This window comes from Cololabis saira, chromosome 1, assembly GCF_033807715.1.
Source record: "Cololabis saira isolate AMF1-May2022 chromosome 1, fColSai1.1, whole genome shotgun sequence".
NCBI lineage: Eukaryota > Metazoa > Chordata > Actinopteri > Beloniformes > Belonidae > Cololabis > Cololabis saira.
The window spans coordinates 25,660,064-25,677,005 of record NC_084587.1 but is presented as its reverse complement, the minus strand read 5'-3'; positions in this window follow the sequence as shown (position 1 = coordinate 25,677,005).

Below are 16,942 nucleotides of genomic sequence, written 5' to 3'. Positions count from 1 at the left end.
GGGACACGAGGCCGGTGTTCTGCCAATCCTCGCTCCCTGCCGAGAAATGCTACTTTGTGTGGTTCTGCGCAAGCGCACAGTGGATTTTTTAAAGTTTGATTGGCACCGTCCATGATTTCTTGCACAATGTGAAATGGATAATATGGGATGTTGAGTATTTGATCCTTCAAAATACACCAGTGTGGCGTAGCCAGAAAATAAACATTGGGTGTTCACTAGCAAAGTATGGGTGTGCCAAATTAATTTTCAATAAAACTGGACGATACACTTCCACAAACATTCAAAAGCATGTATATCCAACATTATTAACAGTACAAAACATATCCACACGTCTCCACATCTCATCAGTCATAAAAAACATATCCATGTTTGAGAGTACATATGACATGCTCTCAAATAAAATCAATAATAAATAATAAGTATCATAATATATATACCGTAATATAATAATAAGTAATAAAATAACCACACTTTATGCTTGTCCTAAAGAAAATATCACAAAAACATAACCACACACACACGTTGCGTGCCCAATGAAGCGAACATAGTGAAAGTTTTTACATGCGAAAATAAGATTTTTTATTTTGAATTATTTTGAACATCATGATTCACATACTAATAGCCTAGATTTAGAATACAATATGTTAGTAAAACTATAACAAAACAAATGCATCAAGTTTTTGGGTGCCAGCTGTCTCTGTGGGTGGCACCGGCACACCCTGGCACACCCTGGCACACCCGTGGCTACGCCACTGAAATACACTACCCATGACATGAATTGCATTACCCTTTGTGAACATTATACGATAAAGAGGGGGAAAACTACAATTCTATCGATTTATTTGATATTCATTCATTCATTGGCCTTTATTTAGCCAGGCAGGTCATAAAGAACATTCTTATTTACAATGGCGGCCTGGCAAGCAACAAGGACCACTTGGGGGAAAAGGAAGGGGGCTAGGGAGTAAAACACAGTAAAATGGTAGCTCTACAAAAGGTAGAAAACCATTAGGTAGCATTTTTTGGCAAAGCAGCAGAAATTGGCAGAACACCGGCTTGAGCTCACTAACAGGAAAGTGTGCACTGTGCCTTCTGTTTGCAGCAGGAACAAACAAAAGACTGCCTTCGTACAAGAGGTGGAAAGATTCAGTAGATCCAATAATTCCATGAGGCTAAAAAAAAACCTTAAACCCTAATAACCCAGGATTAATACAAAAGACTGAAATAAAGAGAGATATGGGCCAAAGATGAAAGGTGACCAATTAGGAAATTAGGTCAAAGGAGACCTATTCTGATTTTTTTTCAAAAGCAGAAATGGTTTCTTTTCCTAAACATCTTACTAAGAATATCTGTGAAGTATTGTGGTCAAAATCAATAGCCAGTTTTCAATCTTCTTATTGCCTCTACCTGAAAGCAACACAAGGTGCAGTTCCTGAACTGGCCGCTGGAGGCTGACCACAAAAGCGATTTAAACTGACTCCCATAAATCAGTCTGACTCCCATGTTAATTGCTCAACTTTCTAGCAGAAAGGTATTTTTAATATTAGGTGCGCGTAACCTCTTGATTGACAGTTGGCTCAGCCAATGTCTACCCATTATCACTTCCTCATTAGTCATCATCATGCTATCACATTTACTGAAACAATTAAACTTTTTAGAAACCCAGCATTATCTAAATGCAGCAGTTGTTGTGGCGTTTTCCATCAAAACAAAATCTATTCCACTGAAAACATCTGCTGGCAGCTCTGCAGCTACTGCGGTACTAATTAGCTGAAGGAGCTGGTAGCCACAGGTAACTTTGGCTTCTCAGGCAGGATGATTGTGTAATCTACTGCTGCTCACCCCTAAATTGCACAAGCTTTGGAATTCTTGCAGTCTGCCTTTGATGTAGTGCAGTCTCATCTGGAGAAACTGAAATTGGTTTTAAATGCTGACAAATCCAAAGTTTTTTTCAAATTCATCAGTTCTCCCCATCATATTAAAACTGTCCATCCATGGTAAAGCTCTTGAGCTGGTCACTAGCTACAAATACCTGGGATTAATTATTGATGGGGAGTTTACATTTAAAGCACACATTAAAAATCTGGTCTCTAAATTAAGGGTGAAACTCGGTTTCTATTACAGAAACAAGGCATGTTTTTCCCTCAGAGCGTGAAAGTTTCTGATATCAGCTACTTTTCTGCCTGTTCTTGCTTAAATGCTTTAAGATCAAATGACATTTTGCACCTGGCTGTTCCTCGTGTTCGGACTGATTTGGGGAAAAAAGCTTTTAGTTTCTCTGCACCGTCTGCTTGGAATATCCTCCAATCTGAACTGAAAATGTCTGAACTTATTTCACTTGAAGCCCTCTATTCTAAAAGACCGACAACGAGAATCCTTTCAGCAGTGCCTGTGTTTTTAAACTACATGTGCCATTACTGAAGTTGTTGTTTTTTTCTTACATGTTACTGAAGTCACCACTACTGCACTTTATTTGCTAAAACAGTTTGCACTCTCATTGTAATGTCTATTTTGTGATTGCTGTTATTTGTGTGTTATTTGTGGACGTGTGCTGCTGCCTTCCTTGGCCAGGTCACCCTTGTGAAAGAGGTCTTGATCTCAATGGGTCTTTTATCTGGTTAAATAAAGGTGAAAAAATAAATAAATAAAGAGTCACGCAGTATAAGAAAAAATAGGTGACATCGCGGCTCTGTTGCCTACTTATTTCTGTTGTCTATGGTTAAAATACAACAGATATCCAACAGATGAAAAGCTCCATATCAGGCACATCTTTCAATGTTTTAGGGGTGGAGTCAGCCGCTTGATCGACCCTTGTCTTTCAAGGACTGTAGCTCTTTTGACAGGGGTTTAAACTTTGTGTCACCCACTTTAAAGACAGAAAAATGCAGCATGAGGTGATTTATACAACTTATCGTATATATATGTGTGTATACATATATATATATATATATATATATATATATATATATATATATATATATATATATATATATATATATATATATATATATATATATATATATATAATATATGCACGGCAAAACTTTGGTCCAATAAGTCACAGCTGATATTGATCTGATAAATTCTAAAACAGAAAAATCTATTAAACATCCCCTGTTTTTAAGCAGTTTCAATAAACCTATTTGCAGCCTTTGTTCTTGTTGTTTAATTTCATATGTATGACAACTTGGAAGGGTGTCCGTTATTTTTGCAACCGCATTAGGGGAATTTTTAGAAATACATTTATATATATAATGTGAGGCGTAATCTTTTGATTGACAATCAACTCACCCAATGGCTAGTCGTCATCGTTTGTAACTGGCAGTTTATATTAATCCAGCATTGACTAAACGCAGTGGTAATTTCTGATTTTGCAACAGACACATCATGTGGAGTAGCTCTGGGTCGGTTGACAGAGCTGGCAGCCATGGCTAGCTTTAATTGACATCGACTTATACAACAACACGGCAGCATGCCGTATGAGGATAAAGTATATATTCTTTATTTTTTTTCTATTTTACAGTCTGTGGAAAAACAATGCATTACACCACCCTTCAGAAAACCAATGAGCAGTGTCAGGACAAAGGTTCATGGCTTACATCTTGATTAGTGCACGTCTTTGACTAGTTACAGTATGTGTTTTCTGTCAGTGTTCTGGTTTCTCCCCACAATGGTAGACATACATGTTAGGTTTACTATCAATTCTTAAATGTCTCTGGTTGTGGGCATTCCTACTTGTCCTTCTCTTTTTGTTGGCCTTGCAATGGGTTGGCTAACTAGGGTATGGTTGGGGTAAGCTCCAACCACAAGCAACCTTGAACGGGGTAAAGGTGTACACAGACAACAGATGGATGGATTTTCTCCTAGATGGGACTTTTTATAGAATATAATGTAAAATTGCATTAGTAAAAAAACATACAATAAAAACAACACAAAAAAAACAATCATAATTTCAAGTGTTTCTGTTTACTATTTATAACTGTGGTTCATCTGCAGATAAATGTGTGTGGTAACCAGTGTTGTGCTAGTTACTGAAAAATAGTAACTAGTTACTGTAACTAAATAATACATTAGTCCCCACACTGGTTGTAACCTTTGTCTCTAGCCATATCTTTATCTTCCCCGTTTCTAACCTCCTTCTCTATGTGGGATTCTGAGTGGACGGGCGGCTATGATAATGAGGCTCTGTGCTGATTGGCTGCCTGACGCGATGACACGATGACGCGAATGGCGCGATACACCGCTACAAAAAAATGGCGGAAGCTCCGGCCGGCGAAGTTAGTTGTGGCCGTGGTTTCAAGTGGTTTCATGTGGTTTCACGCTCCTGTCGTGACATCACGACAGGAGCAGAATCTGAACGGCTCGTAGAAGCCACGTGACACTGGATGGCTCATCCCGGCGGCTGTACAGACACTGCAGAATTTGGTTGCTTTACTACTTCTCTGAGTTACCAGGCTGAGGGGAGACCACTTTATATATATTAAAGCAAGAAAAAAACGTGTTTTTTATAATAGGTCCCCTTTAAACTGTATTTGTTTTACTCCAGTATTGATCAAGTAAAGTAGATGATGCCCATTTCTATTTGTGATGGCTAAACTGTGAATGTCTCTGCCTACCTACCATTTTCTCTCACACTAACTAAGCTATTAAATTATTTACAGAGTGGAACCTGGAAAGCTGGGTGGGCTGTGGCCATGCCAGTGAACCTGTCCTTTACACATTAAACCATCTGTTTGTCCTGTTATTTATCTACGTTGCAAAGTTTCTACAATATAAGACACAGATCTAAAGACTTGGGGCGTGAATACAAGCAGCCTATTTCTCATAAATATGTAATAACTTTTAGTAATGGTCTAGTGAGATGCAAAGTCAAAATATGATATCACCCCTATGACATAGCACTTTTGGAATATCCTCTAATCTCTTGGAAATACCAGACAAATATAAACCTCTTTGTATGTTTTTCTACTCAGTGTTTCACCTGCTGTAATACAGCAAAATCAAACAATGCAGCACCTTTGATCTTGTTCTTATGCATACACTATCATTTTTTATTGGAACTTCCTGCTATGGTTAACATGTCCTTTGAAATACATCTAATACCACAAGTGACATAATAATGTCCATTTGACTGTGTCAAAGCTGCAGTGTTGTTTAAAGGAACATTCTGGACTAGGTTTATTATTAGATGGGAAGGTGTGTAAACTTTCATCAGGAACCAAAACGACATGTATCGAAACGGTTTTGAGTGGCAATTAATATTAGCCCTAGGGGCAATAGACCTATGTCAAAATAAATGACTATTTTGAGACTCTGACAAGACTCAAAAATGCCTTGCGTCTTAAGTGATAATGTGGATAGAGTTCCTACGGACAAACGAAGGTAATTTTAACTTTGCAAGTGTATGAAAAGAACTGCTTGTACAGCCATCTCTGTCTGGTTGCTGCTATCGTATTATAAGTCCATACAAGTTGACTACCAATGTCGCCCAACTAACTGTCAATAGGCACAAAAAGATGATAGGTCATGGCACCTGCTTATAACACTTGACTGATTTGTCTGATCAGAGGTGTAAAATGGCAATTTATTTTGACATAGGTCTACTGCCCCCAGGGCTAACTTTAATTGACATTTTGCTGCAAGAACAAATTCCATTTAAAGTCAAAACTGCTTCGATCACATTGTTATTATCCTTGGCAAAAGTTTACATTCCATGCCATTTGAAAACTGTAAAGTTTTAACTCTAGACAGTTCCTTTATTTAAAAGGTTGATGTATGCATAAAGAGCACTTTCCTCTGTCAACTTAAAAGGTCTACAAATTTAGACCGCTACTGATAGCTGACCTTTGTGAGGTGTCAGCAAGACCACATCTGTGAGTGTGTGTGTGTGTGTGTGTCTGTGTTTTTGTGAATGCGCATGCATGCATGCATGTGTTCAGTCTTTTATCACCAGCTCTTATGTGTAAAAAAGACAGCCCTTATTGAATACTGTCAAGAGGGTGCCTTTTTATAGTTGGCATGTTATTCACAGACATACTATCAGCCGTTCACTTGGCGGCCCAGGGTAGACGATGATGAAATATTGTGTCTGGTATGCAAAGATCTATTGGTGATACAGGTGTAGACATACACAGAGCAGATCACAGTGGCATATGCATGTACATTATTGGAAAACTGATCGGTGCCCCCTGGAAAATTGAACTACAAATAGTCACTGGGATCTCCTATGAGAGTTAATAACAGCGTTTAAATATTTACAGTAGAGGGGGTAGCTATTGTGCATCATTCATTTAGAGAACTCAAGTGTTGACATAAATGTCATCTAAAATCTGGCCTTGGATACTAGATATACTGGATCTGACCCTGGTTGTGGAACTATCGCGTTACACTTCACACGGTGCAGCTGTATTTTTGCTAAAACCTTAATCCACACGTAACTGTGCAGTATTACGTCTCACAGTCACACCCACTTCATACTTCATACCTGCAATTATCTAATGTCCAAGCCCTATCAAAGCACACTCCTAGAATAGCCCAGAATAAAAGGACAGCATCCTGGAACATTCATCTTATGAGAAAATAACTCTTTTATCTCTGCAGTGGCACGCTCTCACATCTTTCCACTGTTGCTTTCCAAAGAGATCCACATTTGGAACAGCTGATACTATGGTTCACTCATCTGTCCAGCGTTAAAGTAGCATGGTGGTGCTGATTGTGGGGGGTGGCATACGAGTACAGGAGGACATTGTCAGGCAGTGACATCATGGTGCTCCAACTTCCATTCCAGACGGGCTTTGATGTCTAAAAGTTGACCAGGTGAAATGTCTAAGCAAATCTGTGAGAGGCTGCTGATGTTGGCCCCCAACAAAAACTTTCTGATTAGCAGCTTCATTTAAGAAATCCTTGTATTTATGTCGGCCAGCTTATTGCTCCCTGTTTTGTATTGCTGTTGTTTTGTTTTCTTATGTTCTTATTGGCATTTGTTTTGGTTCCTTTAGCTATCATCAATCACACTTTCTCAGGAATCTATTTTAATCAAGTTGGAAGCTCTCTGCATGTGCTGTATTTCATCTGGAGTCAATGCTAATACCTATAGAGTAAAGAGGACAGGACACTGCCACATGTTACCAAGCAGCCATCCATCATTCAGCATAGTGCAATTCCCCTTAAAGCCATCACCCTGGCCTGCGATGTGCTGATGTACTGCATCCGTCAAAAAAGTCGACATTGCCCCCTGAAAAATTCTCCCATCACCCATGGCTCAAACAGTTTATGAAACACTGAATTTGCACTGATATGACAGACGCTGAGGGCATGCTGACACAACAGGAAAGCGAGAAACAGCAGCTGACAGAAACTGAAGGATAAATATATATATATATATATATATATATATATATATATATATATATATATATATATATATATATATACATATACGTATACATAGTATACTGTATAACATAAGAACTATAATAACTTAGAAATCACATAATAGCTTGTTTTTTACAGAGTTGTGGAACTGTCAAAGAGCCATAGAGAAATATCTTCAGTTGCATTACTGACCTTTTCAGGCTTTTTAACGTATTTCTAATTCCTACTGTACTTTAATGTAGAGTCAGCATCTACGTATGACTATCCTGAGGACACTTCCACCAGCAGAGGCTACATTCAGATAATGAAGCAACTACTGTGTTACAATAGTAGAGCCCAAGGTTGTTGATCTTGCCTACATTTTTCTCTCATGTAGTTTTAGGAGTGGTGCCATACAGGGGTAAAATACTTTATTAAAATATTTTTTTTTAAATAGAAAAAAGATTGTCCTGATGACTGTTCAAAAAGAAGTTCAATATAAAAATGGTAGAACAGAATAAAATATATATTAAAATCATGAAGACATAAGATTTTCCTCAGCACTGCATCTAGTGCTCTATTTTGACAAGCTAGCGACAGCCTGATGTACAGTTTGCTAATGGTGGTTTTATTTGTAGGCTTACTACCAAAACGAAATCCAATTGCCTAATTATTTTCTGACATTAAATCAAGCATATAGGTTTGAGTAAAGATCAGCTTTTAATGAAACTCACACTATAAATGTCATCTTGACAGCCACAATACAGTCATAAATTCCCCATAATTCTTATAGCCAAGAGGGAGCAGGCTCTATTCCATGGCTTTGTTGATAGCAGTGTTGTTCAGTGAGTTTGTCAATAGTTCCTACTTTATGCCAGACTTATCTCAACAAATATTGAACTGAGCCATTAAATCCAATCAGGCCATGGTGGAACAATCTGGGTGATTTCAGGTCACAGTTGAACAGCTAACATCCGTTTGTTGCACTGGCAGCACATAAAGTCTTATAGCAGCATTATCAACACACACGTTTTTGTCATAACAATTATACAACACATCTAGAAACAACAAGCACAGGGAGATTAAACCATGGGATAATTTGATTGATGATTACAATTAATTTGATACACAGTCTGAACATGCTGTGCTTCAACGCGGTCAGTATTGGGATCATACTATTAAATATGATCCGCTGCTGCCCTGCTCTGATTTCCGAACACTGGAGTCTTGGATCTCACAACAACCACAACCACGTCAACATCATATCCTTATCAGGTCATGAAAGGGAGTGCAGAGCAGCTTCTTGCACAATACCACTTAATATTCCCCATGCATCCTTCAAACACAGTCTATACATTTCTAATATTGTTCTGCACATCATGTGTGCCAGTCCTTCACAGCGGATGCAGCAGGCCTCTCCTGCGTCAGTGCTGAGTGGATTGATAAGTGCCCTCGTGGCTGATGAAATGCTGCATGGCTGCTTGCTGATGCAGTGTCTGCCAGTACACCCTTTCATAAAGTAGTTAAAGTGTTTTCAGTGTTTGGGCCTCAAAAAATCAGAGTACTGTCTTTGAAAGTATAATTCTCTCTAACCTTGTAATTTCTTTAAAGCAATGTTTTGAGTGCTCCACAATAAAGAGCTACATTTATTTTTACTCACTCTGCTCTATCTCAGCTCTCTGGGTAAAGGGCAGAAGGACACCCTGGACCAGTCACATTTAAGACAGAAAATCATGTCTATGAGCATAAGATTCAGTAAATGATATGTTTGGATTAAAAGCCAACATAGAACCATGTGACTTATCCACAGTAACCAATGCAAGCAGAACAAGAACCAAAACACATAACCGTAAACAGTAAAACAAGTGCAACTTCATATAATTGGTGGAATTGTTGTGGAAGCATATTTCCATTACAGTATATGTCGTCAGAAACAAAGCCTAATGTCATTCTTCTTTCCTGTTTTTTGACCCCAACTTGTCTCACATCATTAAAACAACATAGTTAAAATGCTAAAACAAGCAGCTCAATAATGTGACGTGTGCTAAGACTTTTCTCGGACTTGCGTTTTACCATTTCCAAGAAAGAAGCTGATTTATCAGCTGAAATTTCCATTACATGAATGATAGATGTTTCATGAGTGTAATTGATACTTAGCAGAGTGAAGGAAGCTTGAAGTGAAAAATTACCTTTAAACCTGCTCTAAAGCCCACTTGAAAAGCATCAGTTTATCATAAAATCAAACCCATTGCAATAATCTATAGCAGCAGATTGATAGTTATTTTTATTTGTTTTGTTTTTTGCTTGTTTTTGTTTTGGACAGCATCAGAGAAATCAGAAAAAGATTCCCAATCCACCCAATAGAATCTCATACAAAATTCAAGCAGGATGTCCAATGAAATCCAAAACGTAGTGTTTTTTTTATCTCACTCGTTGACCATCTTTATTCCAAACACACAAACATCACACTAATGTGTGCAAGAGTGCCTTGTGGCTCTCACAGTTGTAAAGAAATGTCAATTGGAGTTACAATTTCTCATTAAATACTGGCTGTTTTGACATAAAGTTCAGGCATTTTCAGTTTGAGTCAGATAAAACCTTGCAATTTAGGCCATTGTGGAAACCATTACCTGCCACTCAGAACTCCTTATAATCAGTTTACAGAGACGTTTGGATTCATACCAGACTTTAAGGCAATAAGTAAAAGACCAAGGATGGACAGCACCTCAGAAGCTCTTAACAAATTGTTTAGTTTTAGTCAAATGAGTTCTATGGGCTACAGGGATATTCCCTGATGCTGGATTTAATTTTGTCAATATTGCACAAAAAGTCCTAAGGTGAAAATCATAACTTTACTGAATTATTTTGAGTAAACCCAATGCTCCAATTAGTTGTTTTTTTTTACAAAGATTAACAGCTGATATTTGTAATTCACATCACCTCATCTATGCTCACACCAATGTCCTCGATATTAATATGGAGTATTGGTTGTGATAATTGCATGTCAGAACAGTTGAAACTACAATTGGGCTTAATGCAAATAAGAGCATTAGCTATTTACTTTACCTACTTGTTAATAAGCCCGAAGTAATAAGTATTTATACAGAAAAAGTCCCTCGGAATTCTGTTACAGGATTACGGGATTTATAGGCTGTAAATCCTCATCATACATGCTCATCTTCTTCTTGGCCCTCTACTTAGGTAATGGCTCATGTCATTCTTAATGTAATGTATATCCAGAGAAAAAAGTGGGAACATTCTTTGGGAGCCAAAGAGAGGAGATTAATATAGACTGAACATGCAAAAGTCACGGCACACAACTGCGCACTGGTTCCTTTGGGTTTAGAAATTTTAATGAAGACACTAAACATCTAAATTTAATGAGTCTCTGTAGAGGAATTGTGGGGAACAGTGACAAATATGACGAGAGAACAAAGTTGTTTGTGTCTAATAATGAAACACTGTTACATTTTAAAAGAATGACATGTTAGAAACTACTTGGTAACTGTAAAATGTATCACATTATCAAATGCAATTGTTATTTCAAGCATCACTTTCTGTTCTCCTGTTCTGCTGCCGACTTACAGGCAGTGCAATCCATCCTGTTTTTGTTGTAGGAGGAACGTGACCTCTGGATTTCCTACTCCTTTTTTGGTAAAGGCTTTAGGAGAATCCATTCACTAAATCAGTTTTGACCACATGACCCAGAGAAATATTTGAGCATTTAGCTGAAGGGATTGAACTTATTGCAGGGGAGTGAACCAGCGAAAAAGGGGACCAGCTTTGCTATTTATTTATATAATGAAAAAAGGGCCTGCTTATGCAATATGATTACAAAATCTAATCATAATAGGCAGTCTTTAAAAGGATAATGCATTACATTTGATCTTCTTCACTTTTTCTTTTTTTTTTGAAAAAAAAGTTAAATTAGGGGAAACAAATAGTAAAAGAGGGGCAATGACAGCTAAATGTTTTTATTTTAATGCTTGAGCTCTTGCAACACTTATATCAACTTTTCACATATACATTTTGTGGTAATCACCAGAACTTAACACTCACTTTGTCTTTATGTCTTTTTTAAAGAGCAGAGGGTGTTTAGTCCTATCTGCTAACCATTACTGACAGGCTGGGTCATTGCTGCAACTGCCAAACTGTTGGAGCTAAAGCTTAAGACGCTGGCACAAAGATCCGCCTGCTGCCTGGTGTGAAAGCGGTGTAATCCTACTCTGAAAAGCCCCCTTGTCCCTGCTCTTGCAGGAAATGGCTTCACACAACTGGTAAAGAAATTCTGCCATCTTTCTGTATTTTAGGCAATGGTTAGAATGCACTACTGTAGAAATTCTTACATAGTTCCATCAAGACTTTTCAAGAAGGTGTTATAATGAAACAGTCTTGTAATGAAATGAACTCACAAACAGTAAATATATAATCATTTCCAAATAAATTGTCTAGGTAAATAAGTTCTCTGCTATAATTGTCAAAGGTTGTGTGTAAATGCGTCTTTTCTCGTCTGGCCAGATCCTGCTCACTTTGCGCCTCCCATTCACACCTATTTCCACCGGTACAGAACGTACCAGAGCAATTGCAGTGAGGTGGGAGCAGGTATTACACGATGACTCAAATAGGACCATCCAGAGCCAATATTCAAGCAAACCAAGATGGCTGCAGAATTGCTTATTACACCTTTAAACAAAAATATTTTACATAGAAGATTACAGTCTTTCATCAACATTCCCACACCACTGCATGGCCTTTTTGATGTCTCTTGTTGATACTAGTCTGGATCTCATGAAGCCTACGTCACAAGCCTCATTTCTGTGCCTAACCAGCAGCAACTCTACGCAGTTGGTGCTGCTGGGAATCAAGTTGAATCCAGAGGACACAGACTAATTCTTTGCATCAAAGAGGAAAATAATTGGGAAGGCTGTTCAGTTTCCCTACATTCTCTGCATGTGAAAATGGCTGTAAATGGCCATTTCTCAAGAGAAAAAAGTTAATTGGTATGAGCGGGTAAGACTTGTTTAAGATAAGAGCTGCAAAAACGTTCAAAGAAAGTTAAAAAAGCTTACGCAAGCTTGCGTAACATTTTAGATCCTGAACTTTTCTTCCAAGATGCTCAGCTGTTTATAGGAGAGTTTAACATAAAATGAATGGAAATAATGGTAATCATAGCAACACTGCACTTGAAGAGCATTCAAACAGATACTGTACTTGAATAAATACTGATGCTTACAATGGCTGAAGAAAAACACAGAACAAACTGCATAAAATATTTCAAATTAATTCCACAAAATGAAGCATGTAATAATGCAATGGAGTGGCGACCCGTCAGGATGTAGCCCTGTCAGGTCGCCTGAGGAGAGCTGATCCCTGTGACCCTGAACCTGGATGATGGATGGATGGATGGATGGATGGATGGATGGATGGATGGATGGATGGATGGATGGATGGATGGAAACTTCTGGGTGCCATTTATTTATAAATGTCAATTTCAAAAGGTTAATCTAGGGTGTATTCAAGTTACAACCCTATCGTATCTGGCCCATTTTGAGCTGCATGTTTTTCACACTAGTTTTCCCTCCCTTCACTTGCGTTTCACCCTGCTGCACTGCAGAGCCTGAACAGCACGGTAGTAGATGCACGTTGCTGATTCCAGTTCGATATTGATGTTCTGTCACCCCTGGGGACCACTTATAGTGAGAAGAGACCCGAGTCAGCACTTAGCGAGCACCAGCCAGTGATGAAACACACACACATGCCATGTCTGAGTAGAAAAGATTCAGCAAAATTGATTGTTATTGCACAAGAGTGTGGATGTGTTTATTGAGTAATAAGTTTACTCATTATTTTCAAAAAAGGATAATTTGTATCAGAAGCAGCAGTGAATGAAGGACAATTGTTGAGAAAGGTTTCAGTATGAAGTCTTTCCTCTCAGGGATGCAGCCTCTCAGTCATCCAACACTGGCTGCCCGTTCATAATGACAAATTCTATGTAGTGTGACAAATCTTATGGAGTCATCCGTGCGGATTATGTTCTTCTGATTGGCGATGCTAAGCTGCTCTGCTCTGTTTTTCCTCCCAAGTGTGGGGCTGACGTCAAAATCCACACACAGTATATTGCTTATAACTGCCTGCCCCTCCCTTCACCCGAGGTGTAGTATCAACCATGCTCTTGAACAAGCTGCGAGGCAGTGGCTGACACCAGTAGCAGAGCTGGGGTTCTGACCTCCAAACATCATTGGTCAGCAAACTGGGGAGGGGGAGATATACTGCAGTGTCTTTTTTTTCTTTCTTTTTCTGCAGAGGGTAGAAAGAACATTCATTGTCGCTTCCCACACCTCTCCTTGTATGTACATTGCTCTTTTCTCCTACCGCATCTCTCCATCTGAAATCTCAAAGACTCACATTGCATATTTTTTCTCCATCACCGAACAAGATTGAATCATTCCCTCTTCAGCTAAAAAAGGCAAGCCAACATTACATACTGAGGGTCTATGAGTCACAAATGAATTACTGTGTTTTGGGAGCAAACACACAGACAGATGCACAAAGCACACAATAAAAGTGCTATCGTCTGAGCACACTGATAATGGAGTTTCCGTGTGAGTTAACGTACACGGTTATATAAGACTAGGCTAACATCCACTATATTTAGCCGTGAATAGCCGAGGGGGCAAACTCACCTTCTGATTCACGCCATTCCAACTCTCCAGAGATCCAGCCTGCAAATGAGGCAGAGGAGATTTACCCAAGCTGGTAAAATGAAGAATGTTTCACACACTCTTCCATTGATGGAGCTGCTCCCCCCTTTCCGTTATCCCTTCTGCAGGAGTGTATACAGCCTCACACACACACACACACACACACACACACACACACACACACACACACACACACACACACACACACACACACACACACACACACACACACACACACACACACACACACACACACACACACACACACAGTATATGCCAGCTACAGAAAGTGAAGGATGCACCCACATGTACTTGTAAGAGCCCTTACTCAGCCCTCACTACAGTAGGTTTATCCTCAGTCTCAATCCATCATTCAAGAGTAAATGTACTCCATCTGTGAGAATTGGACCTCAACCTGAAGTCTGTCAGCTTTCATCTCTCTCTTTGCTTCCCTCCCCACTTGGGCTTTGAACCTGCAACCGTTCCCTGATGCATCACTTCCATCACCTGCTATTTAGCTCATATTTCATTGCGCTTTTTCTTGAAGAAAAACACCTGCTCCTTGTCTTTCTCAGTTTATTTGCCATATTATCAGCTTAGCCACAAGCACAATGCTGATATATGAGATGCCTCTACTTTACGACGTCTTCTACAGTCGAGCCATTGGCACAAAGCTCTGTAATCTGCCTCAGCTTAGCAGTACGGTAAACCAATCAGGTGGCTGAGCTGGATGCCAAGAAGAACTTGCTCTATTAATCTGAGTGAAGGATAAAGAGGGAAAACAAGAGGATACAAAAGTGCCGTCTTTGAGGGAAGTGATAACACTTTTTTCTTAATTGAGGGAAAGTAATGTGTTCTCCTTTACACTTTATAGACCAATAATACAATGAAATGCAACCGTCCTCATCCACAGTATTCATCCATTTATAGACAAAATATGCTGTAGATCATAGAAGGTCAGTGTCCACCTTTCATCCCATATGCTCCCAGTCGGTCTATCAGAAAGTCTGCAAATTTGATGAAAAACCAGGAGAAAGGTCAAAAAGGTATGCTACTGGGAGTTAACAAACTTTTGAAATATTGCTGGTAAATAGTTCAGTAATAGTACTTATAGTAAAAAAAAAAAAAAAAAAAAAAAAAACAAAAACACATGAATATTGGTATTTAATGTAATGTAGAGCAAGAATTTGTAAGCAGCTCGCTGTAACTGTAATTATGCAAATAGAACTTCTCTGCATGATGAGAAGTGATATTTGTTTGGTAAGAACTCCACCACATGTTGAACTAAAGACGGTACCATAGGAAAAGTCAAGGGGCAAAAATAACTTCTTTATATGACGACTCAGGCAAGAGATTCCAAGAGCCACCGTTCGAAACAACCAAGATTGCTGCTGAACTTCAAATAACGTCCTGGATCTGCAAGATCCTTGTGATGGAAAATCTAGCCTTGGCCAATTGATTAAACCAAAACTGTTGAGAGCAACAAAATATAGCCTTGGCCCAAGAGTGTACAGACTGGTAGTCTGCTAAAAAAAAAAAAAAAGATTAACACTGACCTTAAAGATGTTTTTGTCTACTCGAATCGTAAGAATGAATCATCCTTTATGCCTTAAAATCAGTATGCTTCCTTTGTTTCATTGTCATTCTGCATCCAGATGCCTGATGTATGTTCTGACCCTTTTGCTTGCAACTGTTTAATTAAATCTACTGAAATCTGGATCATTTCTCAAGTCTCATTCTTGGTAACACACAGACACTCAGTTTCGGTCCAGTTATTCACCTGGAATAAAACATATTAAAAAGCAATTAATGGGTTTTTCCACAACAATTCTCTTTTTTTATTTTACTACTAAACTGACAACAAGTTTTCATTGATGCTCCTATTCCACTACACTAGTTGTGTGGTTTGAGGAGTAAAATAATGATGCTGGCCAGGTTACCATTGCAGAGTAAAAGGATCTCCACAGTCATTTGCATCTTATCAGGACTTCTCTACGAATTTTTAAACAAACTCGTCCAACAGATGAAAGGACTTTGCATTCTAAATAAAAACAATTCAAGCGGGCTGGAGTTTTCCTTTGCAGCATATGATCAAAATTCCACTTGATCCATCCAAAACATACCTTTCAGCCAATGACTAAATAACAGAATGACCAATGTGACCATCCTTACTGGTATGTTGATAGGAAAGCTGAATGCAACACACAGGAGTGATGTGCTCTGTTACATAACGGCTGATGTTGTTCTTGTTCTGTTCTGTTCTGTCACGCAAAGTGGCTTTTGGTGCAGATTGATTAAAGATTAAAAATGGTTCTACTCCAGATGAAGATTTGCTTCATAAGGGAACTTTTGATACAGGAAATTAAAGCACTTTAAGTCCGAGTAGGTATCCTTTGAGGTAGAATTTAAAAATTATGAAAATTCTTATCTTAAAAAAGATAGTCATTCATCATTACTACTAAAAATGACCTAAAATGATAAGGCAATTTTGTTGATCTACTGTGGTTCACATAAACTCAGACTCATTACCCACCAGCAGTGGGCCATTTCTGCTGTTCCATTAGCAGTGACCTTTCAAAAGGAGCTTGCTGATATGATTATTGTGAGATGTATTGGTATCTGAACTGTCTCATTAATGCACTTCAACCTGAAACTGCAAAGACACCAATATGTAGAGTAGATCAAATCCACAGCACTATAGCTACAATCTGTATTGTTGAACAGATGAATATATTTCCCATCACACATCTATAAACGGGGGCAGCATGGTGTCTTTGGGGGTATACTAGATGCTGGATAGATGGATGTTTAAATATTATTATACTAACCCCTTCTAAATAACCTGATTCCAAAAGCTTAAAATTAAAGTCAGTTAGGTTATTTACAGA